General features: G+C 43.5%; 1 protein-coding gene and 1 long non-coding RNA gene across 4 annotated transcripts in view; one reads left to right on the forward strand and one right to left on the reverse strand.

Moving 5' to 3' along the window:
• Window positions 1–27,627, forward strand: part of lama1 (laminin, alpha 1) — a 386,693-nt gene that overhangs the window by 63,602 nt on the left and 295,464 nt on the right. The window lies entirely within an intron of this gene.
• Window positions 24,587–27,627, reverse strand: part of LOC137369799 (uncharacterized) — a 34,284-nt gene continuing 31,243 nt past the window's right edge. Inside the window, exon 3 of the long non-coding RNA XR_010975015.1 lies at window positions 24,587–24,915. This is a non-coding gene — a long non-coding RNA (uncharacterized lncRNA). The remainder of the gene's footprint in view (window positions 24,916–27,627) is intronic.

Raw genomic sequence — 27,627 nt, forward strand, 5'->3', positions numbered from 1 at the left:
CATTAATGGTTGTCAGTTCTGCTTTGGTATCTAGGAGGAGCAGCACAGCAGTTAGTTGTGTTGAAGAGTCACAGAAAGCTACCACATGAGATCCAGTACTAACTTTCACACAGCATTAACAACAACTTGCATTTATATAGCACCTTTAATGTAGTAAAACATTCCAAGCCGCGTCACAGGAGCGTTATTCAGATAAAAGCTGACTTGAAATTTCTGATTGTCTGTCGCTGGAGCCTATCTGACCTTCGTGGGAGCAAATTCTGTTAGTTTGCAGCTGGGGCTTCAGACAGAGCATTAGGGCGGCACAGTGGCGCAGTGGTTAGCACCGCAGCCTCACAGCTCCAGGGACCCGGGTTCGATTCCGGGTACTGCCTGTGTGGAGTTTGCAAGTTCTCCCTGTGTCTGCGTGGGTTTTCTCCGGGTGCTCCGGTTTCCTCCCACAAGCCAAAAGACTTGCAGGTTGATAGGTAAAATTGGCCATTATAAATTGTCACTAGTATAGGTAGGTGGTAGGGAAATATAGGGACAGGTGGGGATGTTTGGTAGGAATATGGGATTAGTGTAGGATTAGTATAAATGGGTGGTTGATGTTCGGCACAGACTCGGTGGGCCGAAGGGCCTGTTTCAGTGCTGTATCTCTAATCTAAAAAAATCTAATCTAATCTGAAAAATCTAATCAGAGCACAAAATCATTGGAGAGCATACGTTGCGACTGCTGTGGAGTGGGCAGGGTGCAGGAGCATGAAGTGAGTTAGAAGAGAAATGGGCTTCTCCAAATGCTCTAATGGCTCAGCGAGGTTTCCCAGAGAGCCAGTGATCCACAAAGATCGGACAGACTCTCTTCAGTTTGCTTTCTGCGCTACAGGCTGTGGTGAGCTAGCTGTTCTCAGCTGAGGCACTGGTGAAGGAGCTACACATGGCATCACAATCACTGAAAGCGGCAAGGGCTCGAGTTCCTGATCCTACTCAGACAATCTGATATAAATAATGGTCACTTTGTCAAATTATCAGGAGGCATCAAGCATCCATGGGACCATACCACAGTGCAGGAGGGGAAGGGAGAAAATTGGTCGAGAAAATAAAAATATGGGGACAGCTAATTAACTCCAACTACCATAAGAGCTCCTGTTGACTCATCAGAATGGCATTAACAATAGTCTGAAGCAGCAGTTAGCAGTTCCCCCATCAGTTCCTGTTGGAGCCTACTTTTTACTTCATCCTTTAGAGATGAAATACAATATATCCAGCAATAAAGTTAAGACAACTTAATAAGATACACTTGGTAAAATGCCAGATAAAACACAAATCTGCATGGGCCCAGGACAACTTAATAAATTGCATATGACAAAATACTATCCCAAGCTTAAATTGAATCCTACATCAGTAATTATGCAAAACTCTGCTGCCCGTGTCTTAACTCGCACCAAGTCCCATTTACCTATCACCCCTGTGCTCACTGACCTGCATTGGCTCCCGGTTAAGTGACATCTTGATTTTAAAATTCTCAGCCTTGTTTTCAAATCCCTCCATGGCCTCACCCGTCCCTCTCTCTGTAATCTTCTCCAGACTCACAACCCTCAGAGATATCTGCCCTCCTCTAATTTTGGCCTCTTTAGCATCCCTGATTTAAATTGCTCTACCTTTGGTAGCTGCGCCTTCAGCTGTCTAGCCCTTAAGCTCTGGAATTCTGGATGCACTGCACCAACTCACCAAGGCTCCTTCGACAGCATCTTCCAAACCCGCGACCTCTACCACCCAGAAGGATAAGGGCAGCAGATGCATGGGAACACCACCACCTGCAAGTTCCCCTCCAAGCCACGCACCATCCTGACTTGGAACTATATCGCCATTCCTTCACTGTCGCTGGGTCAAAATCCTGGAACTCCTTTCTTAACAGCACTGTGGGCGTATCTACACCCCTCGGACTTCAGCGGTTCAAGAAGGCAGCTCACCATCACCTTCTCAAGGGCAATTAGGGATGGGCAATAAATGCTGGCCTAGCCAGCGACGCCCACATTCCATGAACGAATGAAAAAAAAATTCCCTCCCTAATCCTCTCCGCCTCACTACCTCACTTACCTCCTTTAAGACACTCTTTAAAACCTACCAAGCTTTTGGTCTTCAGACCTAATATCTCCTTATACGGCTTAGTGTCAAATTTTGTTTTATAATGCTCTGTGAAGCGCCTTGGGATATTTTATTATGTTAAAGGTGCTATATAAATATAAAGAAAATAACCTGAATGATGAAAATATAGGAAGAAAAGTGTGGCAGTTTTGTTTGTTGGAGATACTCCCTTCAAAATCTGACCATTTAAAGGAAACTTAATATCCATATTGAAATGGTAAATGTATACAAAGGATATGAAGACCTGGAATGGGAGCAAGGTTGTTTCTTATATGGACTGGCTGCTTGGAGTTTCCTATTTGTAAACTTGCAGGTTACCGGTTTCTCTCATTTATTTGAATGGACTGGAAGATTGCGGACTGGCGAGCACACAGTGGATAACCACACAGCAGCTACCATTCCACTTTCATCCCTTGCCATTTCCCATCCTGTGTATTGTGGCAACATATTTCTGCAGCGTCTCATACGATAGCCAAAGTGAGCAGTTTCTTGTCCTCTCACTCATCACGTTTGATTAAAAGTTATTTCACAAAAAAGAATCAAAGGATTTAATATTTAACTATTTCCTCTGGTGGGAGGAATCCAGCACAAGTTGTTGTGATATTGGTTTAACTGCCTGAGTAATAGTTAGTATACCGTTGAATATGTAAATAGTTTAGTGTGCATCATCACAGGAAGTGTTGCGAGCCAACATAGTCAACAGTCATGACGTGTATGTTAGAGCTCTCCTGTAATTCTGTTATTTTGTAATAAAGGATCCTTCCTTTATCCTTCATTCAACTTATCATTCAGCTTCAGATTGTTTGATACATTTGTGTTGAGAACTCAATTACACAAGTTGGGGAATAATGAGAAAATTAGAGCCAGGCCATTTACAAGTGAAATCAGGAAGCATTTTTTTCACATAAAGGGTAGCGAATATCTGAAACTCTCCTCCCAAGAAGGCTGTAAATTCTGGGTTAATTGAAATTTATAAAACTGAGACTGATAGATTTTGGTTAGAATCACAGAATTGTTACGGTGCAGAAGGAGGCCATTCGGCCCATCGTGTCCTCACCAGCTCTCCGAAAGAGCAATTCGCTCAATTCCATTCACCCAGCTTCTCCCCATAACCCTGTACATTCTTCCTTTTCACATAACAGACTAATTCCCTTTTGAATGCTTCAACTGAACCTGTCTCCACCACACTCTCGGGCAGCACATTCCAGACCTTAACCACTCACTGCGTGAAAAAGTTTTTCCTCATGTCATTTTTGTTTTTCTTAGCAAATACTTTAAATCTGTGCCCTCTCGTTCTTGATCCTTTCATGAGTGGGAACAGTTTCTCTCTATCTACTCTGACCTGACCCCTCATGATTTTGAATACCTCTGTCAAATCACCTCTCAGCCTTCTCTCCTCCAAGGAAAACAGCCCTAATTTCTCCAATTTATCTTCATAACTGAAGTTCCTCATCCTTGGAACCATTCTCGTGAATATTTTATGTACTCCCTCCAAAGCCCTCACATCTTTCCTGAAGTGCGGTGTCCAGAACTGGACGCACTACTTCAACTGAGGCCAAATAGTGTTTTATACAGGCTCAGTATAACTTCCTTGCTCTTGTAATCTATGCCCCTATTGATAAAGCCCAGGATACTGTATGCTTTATTAACCGCTCTCTCAATCTGTCCTGCCACTTCAATGATTTAGGCACATATACACCCAGGTCCCTTTGCTCCTGCATCCCCTTTAGAATTGTACCCTTTATTTTATATTGTCTCTCCATGTTCTTCCAACCAAAATGAATCACTTCTCCGCATTGAACTTCAGCTACCACCTGTCCGCCCATTCCACCAAGTTGTCCATGTCCTTTTGAAGTTCTACACTATCCTCCTCACAGTTCACAATGCTTCCAAGTTTCGTACCATCTGCAAACTTTGAAATTGTGCCCTGTACACCAAGGTCTAAATCATTAATATATATCAAGAAAAGAAAGGGTCCCAACACTGATCCCTGGGGAACTCCACTACAAACCTTCCTCCAGCCTGAAAAACATCCATTAACTACGACTCTTTGTTTCCTGTCACTCAGCCAGTTCCATATCCATGTTGCTACTGTTCCTTTCATTCCATGAGCTATAAGTTTGCTCACAGGTCTATTGTGTGGCACTGTATCAAGTGCCTTTTGAAAGTTCATGTACACCACATCAACAGCATTGCCCTCATCAACCCTCTCTGTTACCTTCTCAAAAAACTCCCAAGTTAGTTAAACATGATTTTCCCCTAAGAAATCCATACTGGCTTTCCTTAATTAACCTGCATTTGTCCATGCGGCTATTAATTTTGTCCTGAATTATTTCTTTCTAGAAGTTTCCCCACCACTTGATCTCTTCTGGTGCAGAGGTGACCTGTACAAGAAGGATGGGTTGCATCTAAACTGGAAGAGGACCAATATCCTTGCAGGGAGGTTTGCTAGTACTACTTGGGAGGGTTTAAACTAGTCTTGCAGGGGGGTGGGACCCAAAGTAGTAGTCTCTCCGATGAGATAGTTGAGGCAAAAGTAGAGGTTAAAGCAAGCAAATCCAGTAGACAGGCTGGGCAGGGGCAGGACAGGGAGCGAGGAAGGTCTGGTAGGCTAAACTGCATTTACTTTAATACAAGAAGCCTTACAGGTAAGGCAGATGAACTCAGAGCATGGATCGGTACATGGGATTATGATATTAGAGCTATCACGGAAACGTGGTTGAGGGGTGGGCAGGACTGGCAGCTCAATCTTCCGGGGTACCGATCCTTCTGGCGTGACAGAGGTGGAGGTAAGAGAGGAGGGGGAGTTGCATTATTGATCACGGCAGTACTGGGAGAGGATATCCCGGGGGGAATGTCCAGCGAGGCCATATGGGTAGAACTTAGAAATAAGAAAGGGGTGATCACTTTGATGGGATTATACTACAGACCCCCCAATAGTCAGAGGGAAGTGGAGGAGCATATATGTAGGGAAATCACAGATAGGTGTAGGAATTATAGGGTTGTGTAATAGTAGGTGATTTTAACTTCCCTAATATTGACTGGGACTGCCTTAGTGCTAAGGGATCAGATGGGGAAGAACTTGTTAAGTGTTAGTTTTCTGAAGCAGTATGTGGATGGCCCTACTAGAGAAGGGGCTACACTCAACCTCCTCTTAGGAAATGAGGATGGGCAGGTGGTTGATGTGTCAGTGGAGGAGCACTTTGGGACCAGTGACCATAACTCTATTAGCTTTAAGATAGTTATGGAAAAGGATAGGATTGCTCCTCAGGTTGAAGTCCTACATTAGGGGAAGGCTAATTTTGATGGCATCAGACAGGAACTCTCAAAAGTTGAATGGGAGAGGCTGTTTACAGGTAAAGGGACATCTGGCAAGTGGGAGGCTTTTAAAAGTGAGATAGGAAGAGTTCAGGGCCGGCATGTTCCTGTTAGATGGAAGGGCAAGGCTGGCAAGTTTAAGGAACTTTGGTTGACGAGGGATATTGAGGGTCTGGTCAGGACAAAGAAGGAGTCATATGTCAGGTATAGGCAGCTGGGATTGAGCGAGTCCCTCGAGGAGTGTAGGGGATGTAGGACTACACTTAAGAAGGAATTTAGGAGGGCAAAAAGGGGCCAGGAGATTTCCCTGGCAGATAAGATAAAGGAGAAAACTAAAAGATTCTATAAGTATATTGAGAGTAAAAGAGTAGCTAGGGAGAGAGTAGGTCCCCTTAAGGATCAGTGTGGCAATCTATGTGTGGAGCCACGGGAAATGGGCGAGGTCTTAAATGAATATTTCTTGTCAGTATTTACCGCAGAGAAGGTCATGGAAGCTAGTGAGTTCAAGGGATGGAACAGCGATATCCTGGAGCATATCAACATTACAAAGGAGGAGGTGCTGGAGGTTTTGAAGCGCATTAAGGTGGATAAATCCCCAGGGCCAGACCAGGTGTATCCTAGGATGCTATGGTGTCTGAATTACCTCCTCTTTCACCATTGCCTGGGTTGCATCTTCATCCTTGGGAAAGACAGATGCAAAGTATTCATTTAATACCTCAGCTATGCCTTCCGCCTCCATGTGTAAACCTACTTTATTGTCCCAAATTGGTCCCCACTCCTTTGACCACCCTTTTACTATTTATATGTCTATAGAAAACTTTGGGTAAAGGAATCCAGGGATATGGAGCAAAGGCAGATAAATATTGTTGAGGTGCAGATCAGTCATGATCTCATTGAATGACTGAACCAGTTCAAGAGGCTGAATGGACAATTCCTGATCCGATGTTCCCATGCTCCCACACAGATCGGGCAGTTTGTCTAATTATGTTATTGAACATAATCAACTGGTTTTGTGCTCCTATTAATAATCTAACACTGAAGAATTGATGTACAAGTGCATTTGCAATTTCATTCATATGGAGAATTGGCCACACTTGAAGCATTGACATTCAATGACAACTCATGTATTTTCTGATATGGGCTATGAAAATAATACATGCACTTAAATTCTGTGTCAATAGATTGACACTGATTGAATGAAAAATCTTTGCACAGTATTTTCTAATCTTCAAACAAGATGGTTGCTAGATTGGAAAATCATTAGAGAACTGGCTGAAAAATGGCATGTAAAATATTTACCCTGAAATGCAATCGTTTCTTGTGGCTGTTGCAGTAAAAAGCAAAGTATTTCATTTATTAAAAAAAATCACCAAACTTGTTACCCATTGAGTATTTTTACTCAAGTCATTTTGGAACATTTGAATAACTGTTGGCTGTGTGTCTCTTACCACTTCACATTACACTGCACAAGGATTTCCTGGTGTCATGTATAATTCAGTTGCCTCATCTTGGCATCCTTTGACGTTCTTAATCTTTTTTAGTGATTTTGAATGGATTTGGCTGTTTGGTTTAATCCTTTTTGGAAGTTACTGAAATCTGGTAGCTTCATTTTAGGTTATTAATCACGAAGGACAAAATTGTCACTTTTATCCCATATGGAATGAATTTTCACACAGTCAGACTGTGAATCAGCTGGATTTTAAGAAAAGCTCACTTGTATTGGAGGTACTATGAACTGCAAGTCAAAGGCAGTAAGTTTTGTGAAAAATCTCTGTGCCACAATCGATTTAATCATTGATTCAGTAATTCAGTCCAAATGAAAAGCAGGAAACAATTAACATTTTACATCAAAGTTATTAGGAGTTAGTCTGCTTGGTGAAAGTAATCTGCACACTGCTCGGTAAATTAGTAACATCATTTGATTTCATCTTATTTTCATTCAAATATACTGTGTTGTTTCTTTAAAGTTATAAATTTTTCTTTTGCATTTTACTTGAAATCCAAGACTGCTTAAGCATACGTAGACCCTAGTCCCACCTTTAACACATTGGCTGGAGCTGAACGACATGGACAGAAAATATTTCCATCAACTACTAAATCACACTAAATGTGCCTCAGCTGTGACCCTAGTATTTCCCCTCCCCCCTCCCCTCCCAACTCCTCCTTCAGTCAAACAACCCACTGCGTTCACTGACTTGGTATGCACATGGTAGGCATTGTGTGAAATATTGTCCAATGCAAAACACTTTTGGAGCCGTGACCCAGGAAGAGCTAATGCCTTCAAGAAAAGAGTGGGACGAGCAATTGAAATACAAAATGAATTAAAGAAAGCCCTTTGACAAAAAACTTAATGATTATTTTAATGCAATTAGCCCGAGGAGCTGATTAATTTCTATCCCCATATGTATGCTGAATCTGCCTCTGACTACTTGATAAAACATTACTCTTACAGTACAGTTAGTCTCTCTATAAATTGGTAACATAGCTTAAAGAGGGATAGGAATGGCAGCTCAACATTCCTGGTTACAGGGTTTTCAGACGCGATAGGGAGGGGGATAAGAAAGGAGAGGGAGTGGCAATTTTGGTCAAGGAAACTATTACAGCTGTGAAGAGGGATGCTATGTTGGAAGGTTCATCAAATGAGGCCATATGGATTGAGCTAAGGAACAAAAAAGGGGCAATCACACTGCTGGGAGTGTATATAGTCCTCCAAACAGTCAGAGGGAGATAGAAGAGTAGATATGTAGGCAAATCTCTGAGAAGTGCAAGAACAATAGGGCAGTAATAGGAGGGGATTTTAACTATCCCAATATTAACTGGGATAGTTGGAGTGTGAAAGGAATTGAGGAAGCAAATTTCTTCAGGTGCATTCAGGAGAACTTTTTTGGCCAGTATATAGCAAGTCCAACAAGAGAGGGCGCAGTTTTAGACTTAGTTTTAGGAAATAAAGTTGGGCAGGTGGAAGGAGTGGCAGTGGAAGAGCATTTTGGTGGCAGTGATCATAATTCAGTCAGGTTCAACATAATTATGGAAAAGATCAGAGATAGAACAGGAGTTAAGAGTTCTCAATTGGGGCAAGGTCAATTTTACTAAACTGAGGAGTGATTTAGTGAAAGTGGACTGGAAACAGCTACTTGAAGGTAAATCAGTGTCAGAGCAGTGGGAGGCATTCAAAAAGGAGATTCAAGGGGTTCAGAGTAAACATGTTCCCACAAAGAAAAAGGGTGAGATGGCCAAATCTAGAGCCCCATGTATGTCAAGGAGCTTACATGGTAAGGTAAGGCAAAAAAGGAAAGCTTATGTCCGACCCTGAGAACTCAATACTAAAGAAAGCCGAGAGGAGTAAGAAAGTGGAGGGGAGAAGTCAAAAAGGAAATTGGGAAAGCAAAGAGCAGGCATGAAGGAATATTGGCAAGCAAAATCAAGGTGAACCCAAAGATGTTTTATCAATACATTTAGGAGTAAGAGGATAACTAAGGAAGGCCCATAAAAGATCAAAAAGGTAACCTATGTGTAGGGGCAGAAGATGTTGGTATGGTGGTCAATGAATATTTTGCTTTTGTCTTCACAAAAGAGGGGAGGATGCAGATATTGTAGTTAAGGAGGAGTGTGGATGTGATAAACATAGGGAGAGAGGAAATATTAATAGGATTAGCATCCTTTAAAGTTGATAAATCACCAGGGCCGGATGAAATGTATCCTAGACTTGGTTGAGGGAAGGGCAGGATTGGCAGCTAAATGTTCCAGGCTTTAGAAGCTTCAGGCGGGATAGAGGGGGATGTAAAAAGGGTGGGGGAGTTGCATTACTGGTTAAGGAGAATATCACAGCTGTACTGCGGGAGGACACCTCAGAGGGGTCATGCAGCGAGGCAATATGGGTGGAGCTCAGGAATAGGAAGGGTGCAGTCACGATGTTGGGGGTTTACTACAGGCCTCCCAACAGCCAGCGGGAGGTAGAGGAGCAGATATGTAGACAGATTTTGGAAAGATGTAAAGGTAACAGAGTTGTAGTGGTGGGTGATTTTAACTTCCCCTATATTGACTGGGACTCACTTAGTGCTAGGGGCATGGATGGGGTAGAATTTGTGAGGAGCATCCAGGAGGGCTTCTTGAAACAGTATGTAGATAGTCCAACTAGGGATGGGGCCATTCTGGACCTGGTATTGGGGAATGAGCCCGGCCAGGTGGTCGAAGTTTCAGTGGGGGAGCATTTCGGGAGCAGTGACCATAATTCCATAAATTTTAAGGTACTTGTGGATAAGGATAAGAGTAGCCCTCGGGTGAAGGTGCTAAATTGGGGGAAGACGAATTATAACAATATTAGGCAGGAACTGAAGAATTTAGATTGGGGGCGGCTGTTTGAGGGTAAATCAACATCTGACATGTGGGAGTCTTTCAAACGTCAGCTGATTAGCATCCAGGACCAGCATGTTCCTGTGAGGAAGAAAGACAAGTTTGGCAAGTTTCGGGAAGCTTGGATAACACGGGATATTGTGAGCCTAGTCAAAAAGAAAAAGGAAGCATTTATAAGGGCTGGAAGGCTAGGAACAGATGAAGCACTTGAGGAATATAAAGACAGTAGGAAGGAACTTAAGCAAGGAGTTAGGAGGGCTAAAAGGGGTCATGAAAAGTCATTGGCAAACAGGATTAAGGAAACTCCCAATGCTTTTTATACATATATAAAGAGCAAGAGGGTAACCAGGGAAAGGGTTGGCCCACTGAAGGACAGAGATGGGAATCTATACGTGGAGCCAGAGGAAATGGGTGAGGTGCTAAATGAGTACTTTGCATCAGTATTCACCAAGGAGAAGAACTTGGTGGATGATGAGCCTAGGGTAGGGAGTGCAGATAGTCTCAGTCATCTAATTATCAAAAAGGAGGAGGTGTTGGGTGTCTTGCAAAGCATTAAGGTAGATAAGTCCCCAGGGCCTGATGGGATCGACCCTAGAATACTGAGGGATGCAAGGGAAGAAATTGCTGTGGCCTTGACAGAAATCTTTGCATCCTCATTGGCTACAGGTGAGGTCCCAGAGGACTGAAGAATAGCCAATGTTGTTCCATTGTTTAAGAAAGGTGGTAAGGATAATCCAGGAAATTATAGGCCGGTCAGCCTTACGTCAGTGGTAGGGAAACTATTAGAGGGGATTCTTCGGGACAGGATTTACTCCCATTTGGAAACAAACAAACTTATTAGCGAGAGACAGCATGGTTTTGTGAAGGGGAGGTCGTGTCTTACTAATTTGATTGAGTTTTTTGAGGAAGTGACGAAGATGATTGATGATGGAAGGGCGGTGGATGTTATCTATATGGACTTTTCTAAAGCCTTTGACAAGGTCCCGCATGGCAGACTGGTGCAAAAGGTGAAGTCACATGGGATCAGAGGTGAGCTGGCAAGTTGGATACAGAATTGGCTCAGTCACAGAAGACAGAGGGTAACAGTGGATGGGTGTTTTTCTGAATGGAGGGATGTGACTAGTGGTGTTCTGCAGGGATCAGTGCTGGGACCTTTGCTATTTGTTGTATATATAAATGATTTGGAGGAAAATGTAGCTGGTCTGATTAGTAAGTTTGCAGACGACACAAAGGTTGGTGGAGTTGCGGATAATGATGAGGATTGTCAGAGGATACAGCAGGATATAGATCGGTTGGAGACTTGGGCGGAGAAATGGCAGATGGAGTTTAATCCGGACAAATGCGAGGTAATGCATTTTGGAAGGTCTAATGCAGGTGGGATGTATACAGTAAATGGCAGAACCCTTAGGAGTATTGACAGGCAGAGAGATCTGGGCGTACAGGTCCACAGGTCACTGAAAGTGGCAACGCAAGTGGATAAGGTAGTCAAGAAGACATATGGCATGCTTGCCTTCATCGGTCGGGGAATAGAGTATAAAAATTGGCAAGTCATGTTGCAGCTGTACAGGACTTTAGTTAGGCCACACTTAGAATATTGCGTGAAATTCTGGTCGCCACACTACCAGAAGGACGTGGAGGCTTTGGAGAGGGTACAGAGGAGGTTTACCAGGATGTTGCCTGGTCTGGAGGGCATTAGCTATGAGGAGAGGTTGGATAAACTCGGATTGTTTTCACTGGAACGACGGAGGTGGAGTGGCGACATGATAGAGGTTTACAAAGTTATGAGCGGCATGGACAGAGTGGATAGTCAGAAGCTTTTTCCCAGGGTGGAAGAGTCAGTTACTAGGGGACATAGGTTTAAGGAGCAAGGGGCAAAGTTTAGAGGGGATGTGCGAGGCAAGCTTTTTACACAGAGGGTGGTGAGTGCCTGGAACTTGCTGCCAGGGGAGGTGGTGGAAGCAGATACGATAGCGACGTTTAAGAGACATCTTGACAAATATATGAATAGGAAGGGAATAGAGGGATATGGGCCCCGGAAGTGCAGAAGATGTTAGTTTCGGCAGGCATCAAGATCGGCGCAGACTTGGAGTCCCGAATGGCCTGTTCCTGTGCTGTACTGTTCTTTGTTCTTTTTTCTAGATTGTTAAAAGAATCAAGAGCGGAAATAGCAGAAGGTCTGACTATCATTTTCCAGTCCTCACTGGATACAGGTGTGGTGCCGGAGGATTGGAGAACTGCTAAGGTTGTACCTCTGTTTAAAAAGGGAGCGAGGAATAGAATAATTACAGGACAGTCAGTCTAACCTCAGTCGTGGGCAAATTATTGGAATCTATTCTGAGAGACAGGATAAACTGTCACTTAGAAAGGCACAGGTTAATCAAGGATAGTCAGCATGGATTTGTTAAGGGAAGATCTTGTTTCACCAAAATAAAAGCAAAATACTGCGGATGCTGAAAATCTGAAATAAAAACAAGAAATGCTGGAACCACTGAGCAGGTCTGGCAGCATCTGTGGAAAGAGAAGCAGAGTTACCGTTTCAGGTCAGTGACATGGACATGTGGAAGATAGCGAGGAGGATCGCTGCCGGCTGCAGGAAGATATTGATGGTCTGGTCAGATGGGCAGAAAAGTGGCAAATGGAAATCAACCTGGAGAAGTGTGAGGTGATGCATTTGGGGAGGTCAAACAAGGCAAAGGAATACACGATTAATGGGAGAATACTGAGAAGTTTAGAGGAAGTGAGGAACTTTGGAGTGACTGTCCACAGATCCCGGAAGGTAGCAGGACAGGTCGATAAGATGGTTAAGAAGGCATATGGAATCCTTTCCTTTATTAGCCGAGGTATAGAATACAAAAGCAGGGAGGTTATGCTGGAACTGTATAACTCATTGGTTAGGCCACAATTTGAGTACTGTGTGCAGTTCTGGTCACCTCATTACAGAAAGGATGTATTTGCACTAGAGAGGGTACAGAGGAGATTTACGAGGATGTTGCCAGGACTGGAAAAATGCAGCAATGAGAAAAGATTGGATCGGCTGGGGTTATTCTCCGTGGAACAGAGAAGACTGAGGGGAGATCTGATTGAAATGTACAAAATTTTGAGGGGCCTGGATAGAGTGGAGGTGAAGGGTCTATTCACCTTAGCAGAGAGGTCAGTGACGAGGGGGCATAGATTTAAAATGATTGGTAGAACAATTAGAGGGGAGATGAGGAGAAACGTTTTCACCCAGAGGGTGGTGAGTGTCAGGAATTCACTGCCTGAAAGGGTAGTTGAGGCAGAAACCCTCAACTCATTCAAAAGGAGTCTGGATATGCAGCTCAAGTGCTGTAATCTGCAGGGCTACGGACCAAATGCTGGAAGGTGGGATTAGAATAGGTGGATCGTTTATCGGCCGACACAGACACGATGGGCCAAGTGACCTCTTTCTGTGCCTTAAACTTTCTATGATTCTATGATTGGCACTAATAGGGTTTTTGTTTCACCGTGAGGCAGTAGGAGACATATATGTGGGGAATATAAAAACTGACTGTAAAAGCTTCTATAAATATGTGGAGAAAAAAAAATAGTGAAGACAAATGTGGGTCCCTTACAGTCAGCAACGGGGGAAATTATAATGGGGAACAAACAAATGGCAGAACAATTAAACACATACTTTGGTTCTGTCTTCACAAAGGAGGACACAAATAACCTCCTGGAAATGTTAGGGAACCAAGGGTCTAATGAGAGGGAGGAACTGAAGGAAATCAGTATTAGTAAAAAATAGTGCTAGAGAAATTAATGGGGTTTAAGGCTGACAAATCCCCAGGGCCTGATAATCTGCATCCCAGATTACTAATGGAAATGGCCCTGGAAATAGTGGATGCATTGATGGTCATCTTCCAAAATTCTTTCGACTCTGGAGCAGTTCCTGCAGATTGGAGGGTGGCAAATGTAACCCCACTATTTAAAAAAGGAGGGAGAGAACAAAATAGGGAATTACAGACCAGTTAGCCTTACATCAGTAGTGGGAAAAATGCTAGAGTCTATTATAAAGGATGTGATAGCAGAACACCAAGAAAGCATAAACGGGATTGGACTAAGTCAGCATGGGTTTAAGAAAGGGAAATCATGTTTAACAAATCTACTGGAGTTTTTTGAGGATGTAACTAGTAGAATAGATAAGGGAGAACCAGTGGATGTGGTGTATTTGGATTTTCAGAAGGCTTTTGATAAGTTCCCACATAAGAGGTTAATGTGCAAAATTAAAGCACATGGGATTGGGGATAATATACTAGCATGGATTGAGAATTGGTTGACGGACAGGAAACGGAGAGTAGGAATAAATGGGTCTTTTTCCAGGTGGCAGGCAGTGACTAGTGAGGTTCAGCAGGGATCAGTGCTTGGGCCCCAGCTATTCACAATATATATTAATGACTTGGGTGAGGGAACTAAATGTAACATTTCCAAGTTTGCAGACGAAACAAAGCTGGGGGTGGTGGGCTGTGAGGAGGATGCAAAGAGGCTCAAATGTGATTTGGACAAGTTGGGTGAGTGGGCAAATGCACGGCAGATGCAGTATAATGTAGATAAATGTGAGGTTATCCACTTTGGTTGTAAAAACAGAAAGGCAGATTATTATCTGAACGGTGATAGATTGGGAAAGGGGAGGTGCAACGAGACCTGGGTGTCCTTGTACACCAGTCGCTGAAAGCAAGCATTCAGGTGCAGCAAGCAATTAGGAAGGTGAATGGTAGGTTGCCTTCAAGACAAGAGGATTTGAGTGCAGGAGCAAGGATGTCTTACTGCAGTTATACAGGGCCTTGGTGAGAGCATATCCGGAGTATTGTGTGCAGTTTTGGTCTCCTTATCTGAGGAAGGATGTTCTTGCCATGGAGGGAGTGCACAGAAGATTTACGAGGCTGATTCCTGGGATGGCAGGATTGAGGAGGGATTGGGTCGACTAGGCCTATATTCACTAGAGTTTAGAAGAATGAGAGCGGATCTCTTAAAAACCTATAAAATTCTAACAGGACTAGACAGGCTAGATGCAGTTAGGATGTTCCTGATGGCTGGGGAGTCCAGAACCAGGGGTCACAGTCTCAGGATACGGGGTATGCCATTTAGAACCGAGATGAGGAGAAATTTCTTCACTCAGAGGGTGGTGAACCTGTGGGATTCTCTACCGCAAAAGGTAGTGGAGGCCAAGTCATTAAATATATTCAAGAAGGAGATGGATATATTTCTTCATGCCAAAGGGATCAAGGGATATGGGGGAAAAGCGGGAACAGAGGACTGATTTAGATGATCAGCTATGATCTTTTTTGAATGGCAGAGCAGGCCCGAAGGGCCGAGTGGCCTACTCCTGCTCCTATTTTCCAAGTTTCTATGTTTCTATAGGACAACAACCAGGATATCAGTGGGCAAGCCCATGCTTGCAAAACTCAAAACACAGTGTCCAACATTAGATGCGATTCCGCAATTCGACAACATTTGCTAAATAATCCACAGTGTGCTAAGAATTAGCTGACAACCAATTTAAGATTGTCAGTAGGGCTCGCAGTGTGGTGCATTTGCGTGTACTGGAAGCTACATATAGTAATACACAGGGCCCTTATCTTTGCAGACAGCAAGAATATGTACAAACATTGAGCTTGTTTCAGCTGAACAATATAAGTGACAGCCATTCGCTGGTTCATTCCTCAGGGTAATGCCGCGACCAATCAGAGCCTAGATGCCTGGTTTAAATTTTAAACAAAGCTTGGCAGTTAACTAAAAGCAAAATACTGCAGATGCTGGAAATCTGAAACAAAAACAAGAAATGCTGGAACCACTCAGCAGGTCTGGCCGCATCTGTGGAAAGAGAAGCAGAGTTAACGTTTCGGGTCAGTGACCCTTCTTCGGAACTGACAAATATTAGAAATGTCACAGGTTATAAGCAAGTGAGGTGGGGGTGGGGCAAGAGATAACAAAGGAGAAGGTGTAGATTGGACAAGGCCACATAGCTGACCAAAAGGTCATGGAGCAAAGGCAAATAATATGCTAATGGTGTGTTGAAAGACAAAGCATTAATACAGATAAGGTGTTAACGGACTGAATATTGAACAGCAGCAAGTGCAAACATGAAAAAAAACAGTGGATAAGCAAACTGAACAAATTAAGATGAAATGAAATAAATGCAAAAAAAAGATTGTAAAAAATGTAAAAAAGAAAAAAAGAAAAAATAACTGAAAATGAAAGTAAAATGGGGGGCCCGTCATGCTCTGAAATTATTGAACTCAATGTTCAGTCCGGCAGGCTGTTGTGTGCCGAATCGGTAGATGAGATGCTGTTCCTCGAGCTTGCGTTGATGTTCATTGGAACACTGCAGCAATCCCAGGACAGAGATGTGAGCATGAGAGCAGGGGAGAGTGTTGAAATGGCAAGCAACCGGAAGCTCAGGGTCCTGTTTGTGGACTGAGCGGAGGTTTTCTGCAAAGCGGTCACCCAGTCTGCGCTTGGTCTCCCCAATGTAGAGGAGACCACATTGTGAGTATACTACATTGAAAGAAGTACAAGTAAATCGCTGCTTCACCTGAAAGGAGTGTTTGGGGCCTGGGATAGTGAGGAGAGAGGAGGTAAATGGGCAGTTAACTGTCAGTCACCGTAAACTGGTGCATTCTCCATGGCAACGCCTCTACCGATCAGAGTTCACTTGCCAACCAATCAGCACTTTCTTCTCATGCAGTATATGTTGTTGTTTTCCCTTACGTTGGTTATTTTTGCAGATTGTCCTGATGAGTGCAAGATGAGAAGCTTCGACAACGTGTCTCTATTTTCAGCAATACTCAAGTTCTGTACTACTAAACAACTATTTCCTGGTTTGAGTAAGCTAATCCCAATCAGTAGCACAAATGCAGTTTTCTTCAGCATTTATAGGCTAGAAAGGAGAAAATCAATCTGGCCTTTCTTTTCAGCTGTGGTACAGTGGGTAGCACTCCTGCCTCTGAATCAGAAGGTTGTGGGTTGAAGTCCCACTCCAGAGACTTGAGCACAAAAGTCTCGGCTGGCACTCCTGTGCAGTACTGAGGTACACAGGAGTGTTGTCTTTTGGATGAAATGTTAAACTGAGACCCAATTTGCTCTCCAAGGTGAATGTAAAGTATCCCATGGCACTATTTTGAAGAGAAGGGGAGTTATTCCTGGTGTTCTGGCCAACATTTATCCCTCAATCAACACCATAAAAACAGATTATCTAGTCATTATCATATTGCTCTTTGTGGGAGCTTGCTTTGCACAAATTGGCTGCCGCATTTCCTTAAATAAAACAATGACTATACTTCAAAAGTACTTCATTGGCTGTAAAGCATTTTGTGATGTCCTGTGGTCATGAGAGATGCTATATAAATGCAAGTCTTCCCTTTCTCATCGCAGTCCTGTGATCTCGCTGGCAAGTGAGTTTGCATAGATATTGGGTAGGATTGGGCTTGCCTGTGATAACTCTCATGGTCAAATAGTCAGCTGGCAGTTACATTTTAGGCTCACGGTACAATAACAACAACTTGTATTTATATAGTGCCTTTAACATAGAAAAACATCCTAAGGTACTTCACAAAGGCAAAATCAGAAAAAAATGGAAACCAAACCAAAGGTGAAACATTAGAGTAGGGTGACCAAATGTTTAGTCAAAGATGTGGGCTTTAAGGAGGATCTTAAAGATAGAGAGGGAGGTGAAAGGGGTTTCCTGATGAAATTCCAAGAGCTGGTGGATAGGTAGCTGAAGACATGACTGTCAATGGTGGGACAAAAGGAGTCAGAGGAATGGAGAATTCATGGATGGGGTAAGAAAAAAAGGCAGGGGGCAGGGTCATGAAAGGTTTTAAACATAAAGATGAGAATTTTAAATTTGTGGCTCCGGTAGGCCAGAGAGGACCGGTGTGATTGGTTAGCAGGATTTGGTGCAGGACAGGATATGGATAGCAACGTTTTGAATGAGTTGAAGTTTACAGAGAGTGGAGGATGGGAAGCTGACCAGTTGAGCATCGGAATAGCTGAGTCTGGAGGTGACAAAGGCACAGAGGAGGGTTTCAGCAGTAGTAAGGATGGAAGTGGGCAATATTACGAAAGTGGAAATACGTGGTAATTGGAAAGATTATGGGGTCAGATGCTCAGCTCAGTGTTGAATATGATGCTGAGGTTGCAAACAGTTTGGTTCAGCCTGAGACAGTAGTTGGGGAGGGCAATAGAATTAGTGGCAAGGGTACAGTGGTTGTGACAGGACTGAAGGCACTGGCTTCGGTCTTCCCAAGGTTTAATTGAAGGAAATTGAAGCCCATTCATGACTGGATGTGGGACAAGCACAGAGGCAGTAGATGGGTTAGGTGAGGTGGTGGAGAAATGTATCATCATTGTACATGATGAAGCGGATGATACACCAAGGGGCAGAAGAGGATGGAACAAAGGATATACTCCAGCGGTAACTGTGTAGGCACAGGCAGAGAAGGCATTATTGCAGATGGCAGTCCCACTGAGCTGGACAATGGAGGAAAGGAGCGAGAGGAGAATGGTTTGGACAACTATGTTAAAGGCTCGAGGAGGCAACACATTCCTCAAGGATGCCATTTGTGAGTTTGACTAGGGGCTGATCCGATACTGTGGTAAAGGTGGAACCCTCGTTGGAAATATTCAAATAGAAATGTGTGATTTTTTTTTTATGGCTGGCAAAACTGTGGCAAATGGATTTCAAGGCAGGGAAACATGAGATCATCTAAGTCGGGCCTGAAAAGGATAGAACAAGGTACTTTCTAAATGGTGAAAAGCTAGAAACAGTGAAGGTCCAAAGAGACTTGGGGTCCAGGTACATAGATCATTAAAATATCGTGAACAGGTACAGAAAATAATCACAAAGGCTAATGGAATAATAGCCTTTATATCTAGAGGAATACAAGGGTGCAGAAGTCATGCTTCAACTATACAAAGGCTTGGTAGACCACACCAAGAGTACTGCGAGCAGTTCTAGACACCACATCTTAGGAAGTATATATTATATTGGCTTTGGAGGGAGTGCAGCATATATTTACTAGAATGATACCTGAACTCCAAGGGTTAAATTACAAGGAGGGATTACACAAACCAGAGTTCCATTCCTTTGAAGTTAGAAGGTTAAGGGGTGATTTGATTGAAGTTTTCAAGGTATTAAGGGGAACTGTTAGGGTAGGAAGAGAGAAACTATTTTTGCTGGTTGGGGAATTGAGGACTGGGGGCACAGTCTAAAAATTAAAGCCAGACCTTTCAGGAGAGAAATTAGAAAACACATTTACACGCAATGGATGATAGAAGTTTGAAACTCTCTTCCGCAATGGCAATTAATGCCAGATCAATTGTTAATTTTAAAACTAAGATTGATAAATTTTTGTTAAGCAAATGTACAAAAGTATATGGAGTATATGAGCTCATGATTATAAGACCTGTGTTCAAGATGCTAAGAAGCCAGCCAAACAAATATAAAACGGTTGCACATTTCTGATTTGAACAAAATTGTTAGGCTTTGGTTGACCTTGCTGGTATTTTTTCTTCTGTATTGGTTTCTTTGTCTTTCTAAGTTACATCTACTATTTGTTGTCAGTCAGCAAATAAAGCCTTCTTAAGAATCTATTATGGGTCCTTATCAACCCCAATTGCAGCCACCAACTGTGCCTCATTTGCTGCTAAAAGCTGGGAAAAGACTGTTCTCTCACACTCTGCCTTCTGTTCCAATGTAATCTGTACCAGTGTATCTAAGGGTTGGTATAGATTGACATGGGTATTCAATAGAACTTTCTTGTTTTGTTTTAATTTATGGATGTGTATAGAAATCCTTAATGCACTTGTTGCCAATTATTCTGTTGTTTAATAGCAACCAACTGCTAACACAATGTTTGGTAAAAATAAGCCTTGGTATGGGACGGGTAAAAAAGGTTCATTTGCTACAGACGTTATACCTTTCGTGTGTAAAAGTTTGGCTTTAAAGGTACTGCTAGTGATTCAATACTCTATACAGTCGTAATAGTAATATTGCTAGTTTATTCTTTGAAGGAGTCCTAGGTCAAGAATAGTTTCAGTGTGTACTATGGTTTTTAAGTCTATGCAAAATGTTAAACTTAACTTTGAATATTACAATTTGTGTTCAGCAATGTATCCAACGTGTGTTGCATAAATCAATCCTTAGTAGATCTTTGAGAGAAATTTGAATCAAAAAGTCAATTGTTTATATATTATAAAACAGTTAGAATTTCCAAAACCTGGCCTGTTGGGCTCCCTATTTCCGTAACATTGCCTGACTTTGCTCCTGTCTATCTGCTGCTGAAGCCCTCATTCATGCCTTCATTATCTCTAAACTTGACTATTTCAATGAACCCCTGGCTAGTCTTCCACATTCTACTGTCTGTAAACTTGAGGCCATCCAAAACTCTGCTGCCTGTTTCTTAACTTGCACCAAGTCCCATTCCCCTATCACCCCTGTGCTCGCTGACCTACAATGGCTCTTGGTTAAGCAATGTCTTGATTTTAAAATTCTCATCCTTATTTTCAAATCCCTCCATGGCCTAGCCCTTCTCTAGCTCCTCCAGCACCGTAACCCTCCAAGATATCTGCACCCCTCTAATTCTGACCTTATGGGCATCCCTGATTTTAATCACTCTACCATCAGTGGCTGCGCCTTCAGTTGCCAAGGTCCGAAGGTCCGAAGCTCTGGGATGCCCTCCCTACACCTCTCTGCCCTCCTTTAATACAGTCCTTAAAACCTACCTCTCTGACCAAGCTTTTGGTCATCTGACCTGAATTTTATGAACGCCCCACAAATCATGGTGGCGCACTTTGAAGTTGGCAGTCCGCCCTTGCGGAGCCCCATGAAATTTCACGTGGGTGCTCATTTAAATGGATTGGCAGAACAGCTATCCCCAATGACATAGAGGGGGCAGCCATTCTGCCTCCAGCAATGTTGTATGGCACCATTTTTAAAGGGCTTTTTTAAAATTAGTTTGTAGGATGTGGGCACCACTAGTTAGGCCAGCATTTATTGCCCTTGAACTGAGTGGCTTGCTAGGTCATTTCAGAGGGAATTTTAAGAGTCAACCACATTGCTGTGGGTGTGGAATCACATGTCAGCCAGACCAGGTAAGGACAGCAGATTTTTTTCCCTAAAGGACATTAGTGAACCAAGTGGGTTTTTAACAACAATCGACAATGGTTTCATGGTCATTATTAGACTAGCCTTTTAATTGCAGATTTATTTATTAATTGAATTCAAGTTTCACCATTTGCCGTGGTGGGATTCGAACCCATGTCTCCAGAGCATTAGCCTGGGCTCCGGATTACGCAGGCACTAATATTACCATTACGCCACCACCTCTCCCTAAAGGGCTTCAAGTCCTGACAGCTGATTTTAAATTTTAAAATCACAACTGCGTATATTTAAATAAAAACATTAAAGTAGAAATCAAAGCCCCTGTTCCGCCCACCCCCCCCCCCAATCGTCAACCAATAAATTTATTTCCATCTCCCCTACCACTCCGCCCCGAAAAACCATTCTTGCCAGTCCCAACCTTTCAACCCAAACTTTTTACTCCTTGCTCTTCAATCCCTTCCCACCATCCCCTCAGCTAATTGAATCAGTTTTCTCCGCTCCCCCCACCACTGACATGAAAATTACATTCCTATCCCCTCCCCACCAGTTTCTCGCCTCAAATCCCCAAATGGGGACCCGACGCCACGGGACTTCCAGCCACCGGCCGGAATATCGGCGTGGGACGGCTGCCTTTTCAGGTAAGCTCATGAGCATGTATTAGCATTAATTTTATTACACAAATGAAGGCTCTGCTGCCGTGCGGTGGGGCGGCCACACCGGGGCCTCACCTCCGCCGGTAAAATGCAGTGGGACCTTCTCGGCATCGGGAGTCGAGGCGGGCCTCTCCCGGAAGAATTTTCAGGCCCCCCCTGCCATAAACCCCGACGTCGGAGGGCTGGTAAAATCCAGCCCAATATCTCATGTCGCTCTGTGTCATACTTTATTTTATAATGCTACTGTAAAGCACCTTGGAATGTCTCATTACATTAAAAGTGCTATATAAATGTAACTTGTTGCTGTTGTTGTTGGTTGCATTGTGCAGGTACATGATTAATGTACCAAGGTTCCAGGATTTCTTATTTCAAAATCATTTAAGCTATTAAAATCAACAACTGCACTTTTCCAATTCCTTCAGAGTGATTTTAAATCTTCCTGCCTGGCGAACAGGGGTGGGTGGGTGGGCAGTTAAACTGCCCCAGGTTACTTACCTGCCCTGGAACCCTGCTTGATTTACCTGATCCCTCCCTTACAAAGTTAGTGTGAGGCTTGAACCTACCCCACCAACACGACCATGAGCCTGCCCTAGTTTCCTGTGTTGCTGGCGGGGAGGAGTCAGGGCTCTCTGTGAGATTTTGACTAGTGAGCAGGAGCTTGCCAGCAGGCCCCCACCACCACCTCGCCCCAGAATAATCAACATGCTGCTGAAGGAGATCAGTGCCGTGACACCCAAAGAGTCAGGAGGCATCATTAAATTGACCACAGTTTCCCCAAGACTGAGCCATTTTATTTTATAAAGACTGACACTGAAGCCTTTCACAGAGAAGCAGATCAGAGGGTGAGGAAGGATTTACTTGGCCTTCTCTCTTGAGTCTGTTCCGGCTGCTATCCCAGGCACCGACTGTGGTGCTGCATTATTGTGAAGGCTACAGCATACAGTATGTAGATAGTCCCACTAGGGATGGGGCCATTCTGGACCTGGTATTGGGGAATGAGCCCGGCCAAGTGGTCGAAGTTTCAGTGGGGGAGCATTTCGGGAGCAGTGACCATAATTCCATAAATTTTAAGGTACTTGTGGATAAGGATAAGAGTAGCCCTCGGGTGAAGGTGCTAAATTGGGGGAAGACGAATTATAACAATATTAGGCAGGAACTGAAGAATTTAGATTGGGGGCGGCTGTTTGAGGGTAAATCAACATCTGACATGTGGGAGTCTTTCAAACGTCAGCTGATTAGAATCCAGGACCAGCATGTTCCTGTGAGGAAGAAAGACAAGTTTGGCAAGTTTCGGGAAGCTTGGATAACACGGGATATTGTGAGCCGAGTCAAAAAGAAAAAGGAAGCATTTATAAGGGCTGGAAGGCTAGGAACAGATGAAGCACTTGAGGAATATAAAGACAGTAGGAAGGAACTTAAGCAAGGAGTTAGGAGGGCTAAAAGGGGTCATGAAAAGTCATTGGCAAACAGGATTAAGGAAAATCCCAAGGCTTTTTATACATATATAAAGAGCAAGAGGGTAACCAGGGAAAGGGTTGGCCCACTGAAGACAGAGATGGGAATCTATATGTGGAGCCAGAGGAAATGGGTGAGGTGCTAAATGAGTACTTTGCATCAGTATTCACCAAGGAGAAGAACTTGGTGGATGATGAGCCTAGGGTAGGGAGTGCAGATAGTCTCAGTCATCTAATTATCAAAAAGGAGGAGGTGTTGGGTGTCTTGCAAAGCATTAAGGTAGATAAGTCCCCAGGGCCTGATGGGATCTACCCTAGAATACTGAGGGATGCAAGGGAAGAAATTGCTATGGCCTTGACAGAAATCTTTGCATCCTCATTGGCTACAGGTGAGGTCCCAGAGGACTGGAGAATAGCCAATGTTGTTCCATTGTTTAAGAAGGGTGGTAAGGATAATCCAGGAAATTATAGACTGGTGAGCCTTACGTCAGTGGTAGGGAAACTATTAGAGAGGATTCTTCGGGACAGGGTTTACTCCCATTTGGAAACAAACGAACTTATTAGCGAGAGACAGCATGGTTTTGTGAAGGGGAGGTCGTGTCTTACTAATTTGATTGAGTTTTTTGAGGAAGTGACGAAGATGATTGATGAGGGAAGGGCGGTGGATGTTGTCTATATGGACTTTAGTAAAGCCTTTGACAAGGTCCCGCATGGCAGACTGGTACAAAAGGTGAAGTCACATGGGATCAGAGGTGAGCTGGCAAGATGGATACAGAACTGGCTCAGTCACAGAAGACAGAGGGTAACAGTGGAAGGGTGTTTTTCTGAATGGAGGGATGTGACTAGTGGTGTTCCGCAGGGATCAGTGCTGGGACCTTTGCTGTTTGTAGTATATATAAATGATTTGGAGGAAAATGTAGCTGGTCTGATTAGTAAGTTTGCGGACGACACAAAGGTTGGTGGAGTTTCGGATAATGATGAGGATTGTCAGAGGATACAGCAGGATATAGATCGGTTGGAGACTTGGGCGGAGAAATGGCAGATGGAGTTTAATCCGGACAAATGTGAGGTAATGCATTTTGGAAGGTTTAATGCAGGTGGGAGGTATGCAGTAAATGGCAGAACCCTTAGGAGTATTGACAGGCAGAGAAATCTGGGCGTACAGGTCCACAGGTCACTGAAAGTGGAAACGCAGGTGGATAAGGTAGTCAAGAAGGCATACGGCATGCTTGCCTTCATCGGTCGGGGCATAGAGTATAAAAATTGGCAAGTCATGTTGCAGCTGTACAGAACCTTAGTTAGGCCACACTTAGAATATTGTGTGCAATTCTGGTCGCCACACTACCAGAAGGACGTGGAGGCTTTGGAGAGGGTACAGAGGAGGTTTACCAGGATGTTGCCTAGTCTGGAGGGCATTAGCTATGAGGAGAGGTTGGAAAAACTCGGATTGTTTTCACTGGAACGACGGAGGTGGAGGGGCAACATGATAGAGGTTTACAAAGTTATGAGCGGCATGGACAGAGTGGATAGTCAGAAGCTTTTTCCCAGGGTGGAAGAGTCAGTTACTAGGGGACATAGGTTTAAGGTGCGAGGGGCAAAGTTTAGAGGGGATGTGCGAGGCAAGTTTTTTACACAGAGGGTGGTGAGTGCCTGGAACTTGCTGCCTGGGGAGGTGGTGGAAGCAGATACGATAGCGACGTTTAAGAGACATCTTGACAAATATATGAATAGGGTGGGAATAGAGGGTTATGGGCCCCGGAAGTGCAGAAGATGTTAGTTTAGGCAGGCATCAAGATCAGCGCAGGCTTGGAGGGCCGAATGACCTGTTCCTGTGCTGTATTGTTCTTTGTTCATACAGAGGTGACTTTTCATGTTGAATCCTGAGCACTTTCTGTAAAAAAAAATACACTTGATAGTTTGATTGACTTAATGGCCAAGCATTTATCGCCACTTTCATGTGTCAGCTGAACCACCTTCATTCGAATTTTGTTGTATTGCTGTTACCAGTTTAATAGATTCAAAGAGGCCTGTCTGGAACACATTTTAAAGGTGAAATGTCCCCTGGGCCAGGGGGTGCCATTTGTTTCTGTTCTCCAGTAAATGCGTTGCTTTCCATTTAGCCATCACCTTTCTGTACTCAGCGAAGATGGGCCTCCTTATCTAATCATTTCTTACAATAATAATGATGGGCAAAATCTATCAAAATAACCATTTTTCAAAGATTGTCACTGCCTTTCAAATATTGTTTTGATATTGTTGGGCGTATGTACACAAGCAAATATGGTCCTGATCTCCCCTTCCCCACAGCTACATGTGAGTTCGAATATGTGTCTCCTATCTCATTGTAAGAGAATAGTTCATTCTGTCATTCAATCTCTTGAAAGCGAGCTGTACTTATCTGAATTAATAAAGAAGCTCTTATCTGGCTAAAGCTTATAATACAGCCTGTTTTCATTACAATTGTAAATCTTTCCTATACACCCACCTTTCGCGGGCGTCAGCTTTTAAATGCAGTCAGGTACTCAACAACAAGCATCACTTCTTCCTCCACAGTTTAGTGTTCATCCAGTGGCGTGGCGGATCTGAAAGTGCCCCAGCTATTCCTGCTTAAAATGGAATGACCCCTTAAGTCCTTTTGAACTCTTCTGTTAATGTCTGGAATATTGCCTGGCCAGTGCTCTGGGGACATGGGTTCAAATCCCACCATGGCAGAGGGAGAAATTTGAAGTCAATTAATAAATCTGCAATTAGAAAGCTAGTCTAATGGTGACCATGAAACCATTGTTGATTGTTGTAAAAACCCATCTGGTCCACTAATATCCTTTCGGGAAGGAAATCTGCTGTCCTTACCTGGTCTGGCCTGCATGTGACTCCAGAGCCACAGCAATGTGGTTGACAAATGCCCTCTGAAATGACCTAGCAAGCCACTCAGTTCAAGGGCAATTAGGGATGGGCAATAAATGCTGGTTAAGGCAGCAATGCCCACATTCCATGAATGAATATAAAAATATTACTTCAGAAATTAGTAGTCCTTCCTTGCTGATGTTCACAAGCAATCAATATATACAAAGCCAAGTCCAGAACATCATTGCGTGCTGTTTTGTTCATCTTTTCAAACAGCATTTCAGCAGATTCCACATCCTCTACAAAATGGTAAAGATTGACTTTGACTGTGAGCCAGTCATGAATGTAGACTCTTTGATATCCAGGCCCTTTGACGCAGTTACTTGTATTTTTTCCTTTTCCACTTAATTCACTGCATCTAGCTTAACTTCAGTTGTGAATGAAGTTGTTTAAATACCTGACATTTCAGACCCGTTTGTGGACAATGGTCATAACTGACAATGTGGGTGAGGGGTGGGTCGATAGGGGAGAGGAAGAATCTGTGCCAGTCCCCAGGGTTAGAGAACGTAAATGTTTCTGAGCTATTGTGGATTGCCAACTCTAGAGTTGATTCTGGATGAATTGCTTAACTGTGTCCAAGGCATAATGGACAAGATACATCAGAAGGTTGAAACACAAGCTATTTTTTCTTTTATAAGCTATGCCATTTCCTAAGAGTTAGGCCTGTCAATTATATATTCTACGAGTTTCAAAAAGATCTAAGCAGTCAAGTGCCAAATAGTAAGATTAGATGAAACCAGTTAATGTAGCTTGAGCAGATTTAATATATTCCATCTCTGTCAGTGCTTACAAATGTGATTTACTTAATTGTCACGCCTTGTTATAATGAATACATAAACAGTAACCTATCCACTAAAACAATTGTGGTTATGCAGTTTAAAACACTGCCAATCGAGCATGTGTACTTTGTAAGTTAGATTGCATTCACTTTGTTTGTCTCCAAATGTATATCTGGAAGCAAGATCTTTCGGTTAAAACACCAAAGCAAATACCCTCTACACAGCTGCTAATGTTTTATTCCTTGTGAATTCCATGAGGAATGACTATGGGGGCTGCTTCACCTTTTCAGCCGAGTACAATTGCCAGATTGCAGAGTGCGTTTGTTTGGCTGTCGCTAATTACAATGACTGCATTCCTTTTTTGTTGCTCGGTAGAGTGCCACATTCCAGTGAGCCTTCCTTTCTGACTTAGGCTGCAGGGGGAGTAACCAACTGCCTGGAGAGTAATTAGGGGTGGGCTAAGCCAAGAACCCATTAACAAGATTGGGAACTTGCTATTTGGGTCTGATTCAGAAGGTAAGCAATGGGGAAAGGAATCACTTCAGGTGGCTAATGCACCAACAGCAATATTCAATGTTAAGTTATTTTTGGGAAGCTGATGCTGATTTAATTTGGAATGGAAGGGGTGACTCCCAGCTTCTTCTGACTGTGTAATTGGGCTGAATTTTATGAGGCTTGTGGCGGGCGGGGGGGGGGCCCTGAAAATTCATCCAGGAGAGGCTCGCCCTGGCCCCCAATGCCGAGAAGGCCCTGCCGCATTTTACTGGTGGCGGTGAAGCTTTGGTGCGGCTCCCTCCCCACTCGGCAGCGGGGCCTTCATTTCAATATTAAAATTAAGTTTAAAAAGATGCAAATCAACTTACCTTGTCCCGGCTGCTGTCCCACGCCGATATGCCGGCCGGACATCCCGCGCCTTCAGA

Source organism: Heterodontus francisci, chromosome 5, assembly GCF_036365525.1.
Source record: "Heterodontus francisci isolate sHetFra1 chromosome 5, sHetFra1.hap1, whole genome shotgun sequence".
Taxonomy (NCBI): Eukaryota; Metazoa; Chordata; class Chondrichthyes; order Heterodontiformes; family Heterodontidae; genus Heterodontus; species Heterodontus francisci.